Here is a 4,073-nt window from a genome sequence, read left to right on the forward strand (position 1 = left end):
GCCCCGACTCATAGCAACCCCTCCTTGGGTGTCCGAGGCAGTATCACTACGGAAGTAGAATTGCCCAACCATCCTTCAGAGGAGTGGCTGGTGGGTTTGAACCGGCAGCCTTCTGGTTAGCAGTCAAGTGCCTTAGGCACTATGCTACCAGAGCTCCTAAGAGTAAGACCTTAGTAAATATTAATTGATAATTACTTTATCATCTGTGATGGTTTAAAGGCAAATATATATTTATTTCATCTAATAAAAAGTCCGGGAGCTCTGGTAGCATAGTGGCTAAGTCACTTGCTTGCTAACCAGAAGGCTGGTTGTTCAAACCCACCAGTAACTCCTCGGAAGGAAGGTTGGGCAATCCTACTTCCATAGTGATACTGCCTCGGAAACCCAAGGAGGGGTCGCTATGAGTCGGGGCCGACTCGATGGCACATAACAACAACAACAATAAAAAGTCCAGAATTAAGTTGCTCTGTTACTGATACAATGATTAATGGACCTCATGACACATGATTCAAGGTTCTTTTCATCTTTTATGTCTACTTTTAAAATGTGTAGTGTTCCATCTTCATGCTTACTTCCTCATGGTCATACTTCTTCAGGTCTCATACTCTTAACAACAGTCAACAAAAGAAGATGGAGAAAAACTGTTCCTATATTAAGGGATTTTTTTTTTTTTCCTCCCAGATAACAATAGCAGATTTCAGATTATCTCATTAGTTGCTTCTAATTTTAAGGAAGGTTGTAATACAGACTTTTGTTACAAAATCTGGAAATTAAAATATATACATATATAAGCTTTTATCTTTAAGAGAGAATAGAAAAATGAGTATTACGTGGGCATCTAGCAGTGCTTTTTAATATGTATCAAAAATGTATTACTCATTGGGTTACAAATTACAGATTAAAAAGTATCTCCCAAAGCCATGTGTTACAATATTTGTTTTTACAAATCCTCTTCTCCCAGTGCAATCAAATTGATTCTAACTCATGGCCACACTATATAACAGAAGAGAACTGGCCCTGTAGGGTTTCCAAGACTGTGAATCTTTGAGGAAGCAGACTGTCACATCTTTCTCCCATGGAGTAACTGGTAAATTCAAACAACTGTGCTTAACCACAGTGTAACCAGGGCTTTCTATGAGTCAGAATTGACTCACTGCCAGTGAAATTGGTTTTAATTCTTTAGTTTTATACCTAGTATTCTTGTGCTCTGGTGGTACAATGGTTAATATGTATGGCTACTAAGCTTAAGTTTGGCAGTTTGAACCCACCATTAGTTTCACAGGAGAAAGATGAGGCAGTTTATTTCTGTAAAAATTTACAGCTTTGGAAACGCTTTGGGGCAGTTCTACTCAGTCCTAGAGGGTCCCCATGAGTGGGAATCCACTTGATGAAGGTGGCATTTGGGTTTTGTATGTATGGCTATCTAATCTTATTTAGCCACAGTTATATGCTACCCCACTCAAAAAATAAAAAAATAAAAACCTATGCCATTGTTGTTGTTGTTGTTAAGTCTTATTGAGTTGGTTTGGACTCATAGTGACCCTATGTACAACAGAACAAAACACTGCCCAATCCTGTGACATCCTCACAATATCACAATATTTGCTATCTGAGTTCATTGTCTCAGCCACTGTGTCAATTAATCTCTTGAGGGTGTTCCCCTTTTCTGCTGACCTTATATTTGTGAACCATAATATCCTTTTCAAGGGACCACACCCTTCTGATAACATGACTGAAATACGTGAGACCAAGTCTGATCATTCTCACTTCTAAAGAGCATTCAGGTTGTATTCCTCCAATATAAATCTGTTCATTCTTCTGGCAGTCCATGGTATTTTAGTATTGTTTGCCAACACTATATTTTGAAATGCACAATTATTCTTCAATCTTCTTTATTCATTGTCCAGCTTTCACATTCATGTGAGGCTATTGAAAATGTCATGGCTTGGGTCAGGAGCATTTTAGTTTTCAAAGTGACATCTTTGCCCTTAAATATTTTAAAGAGGTCTTTGAAGCAGTACAATTCATCGTCTTATTTCTTGACTGCTGCTTCCCCAAGCGTTGATTGTAGATCCAAGTAAAATAAAATCGCAGACATCTTCAATCTTTGCCCCATTTATTGTGATGCTGCTTATTGGTTCTTAGAAGTATTAGTGTAGGGTGAATCTTAAATCAATCTCTTTTAAGATTTAAAAGGTCAGATTAAGCAAGAAGCAAGCAAGAAGAGATGGGAAAAATATATATCACTTCACATGGGATCTCCAAATAACAAAGCAACAGAGCCTGGAGAGAGACAAGTACTTTGCCCCATGGCCAACAGAGAGAGAAAACCTTATGCAGGAGCTGTTGGCCTGGGTTCAGCCTTCTAGCCACACACATCATGAGAAAGTAAACTCCTGTTTGCTAAATCTCCTCTGTTAAAGTCAGACAAGACTAGACTTACAATCAACCACAGTTTAAATTGCACTTTTTTTTTCTTACACATCTTACACATCTTATCATTAGAAATAACTACTAGTAAAAAAAAAAAAAAAGAAAAGAAACTCAATACAATGTTAAAGGACATAATTTGCTAGTGTTATCATTTCCAGAAATTCATTCATAGATGCTCAACTTTATAATTTATTGTGTAAAATACTAAAAAATTGTTTAGTCTACAAAGAAATAGATCATTGCTACTGCTAAGAATCATAAATAGAAAGTTCTGCAATTTTCAAATTTAGTGACATATGACCATTGAACTAGCATGCATCAGACAACTGCTATGACTCTGATACCATGGTTACTACACTGATGCTGACTTTATGGTAGATCAGGCCTAGAGCATGATCTTATTCAGCATTTCATATCAGAAGAACTATCAGTTGTTAACTTGAAGGAAAATTGTTCAATTTTCTCTAATTGTAACATATGAATGGCTGCTCTACATGTGGACTTCACCAGATGGAACACACAGGAATCAGATTGACTACATCAGTGGCAAGAGGTGGTGGAAAAGCTCAGTATCTTCAGTCAAAACCAGGCCAGGAGCTGATTGTGGAACAGACCATCACCTGCTCATGTGCAAGTTCAACTTGAAGTTAAAGACAATTAAAACAAGTCCAAGAGAGCCAAAATACAATCTAGAATATACCCCTACTGAATTTAGAGATCATCTAAAAAAAAGATTTGATGCACTGAACACCAACGACCAAAAACCAGAAGAATTGTGGGAGGATATCAAGAACATTATCCATGAAGAAAGCAAGGGATCACTAAAAGACGAGAAAAGAAGAGAAGACCAAAATGGATGACAGAAGAGACTCTGAAACTTGCTTTTGAGAGGAGGGTAGCTAAAGATAACGGAAGAAATGAAAAGATAAAAGAACTGAACAAAGATTCAAAGAGCAGATTTCAAAGAACAGCTTGAGCAGACAAAACCAATTACTATAATGAAATGTGCAAAGACCCGGAGTTTGAAAACCATGAGGAAAGAACATGCTCAACATTTCTCAAGCTGAAAGAATTGAAGAAAACATTTCAGCCTCGAGTTGCAATATTGAGAGATTCTATGGGAAAAATATTGAATGATGCAGGAAACATCAAGAGAAGATGGCAGGAATACACAGAGTCACTGTACCAAAAAGAACTGATCGATCTTCATCCATTTCAGGAAGTGGCATATGATCTAGAACCAATGGTAATGAAGGAGGAAGTCAAAGCTACAATGAAAGAATTGGTGAAGAACAAGGCTCTGGGAATTGATGGAATACCCATTGAGGTATCGCAACAAATGGATGCCCCATTGGAGGCACTCACTAGGTTATGCCAAGAGATTTGGAAGACAGCTACCTGGCCAACTGACTGGAAGAGATCCATATTGTACCAATTCCAAAGAAAGGTGATCCCACAGATTGTGGAAATTATAGAATAATATCATTGATATCGCACGTAAGTAAGATCTTACTGAAGATAATTCAAAAAGGGTTGCAGCACTATATTGACAGAGAACTTCCAGAGGTGCAAGCTGGATTCAGAAGAGGATGTGGAACAAGGGATATCATAGCTGTTGTCAGATGGATCTTGGCTCAAGG

Source organism: Orycteropus afer, unplaced genomic scaffold, assembly GCF_000298275.1.
Source record: "Orycteropus afer afer isolate SDZICR_OR568_19922 unplaced genomic scaffold, OryAfe1.0 scaffold00514, whole genome shotgun sequence".
Classification (NCBI taxonomy): Eukaryota; Metazoa; Chordata; class Mammalia; order Tubulidentata; family Orycteropodidae; genus Orycteropus; species Orycteropus afer.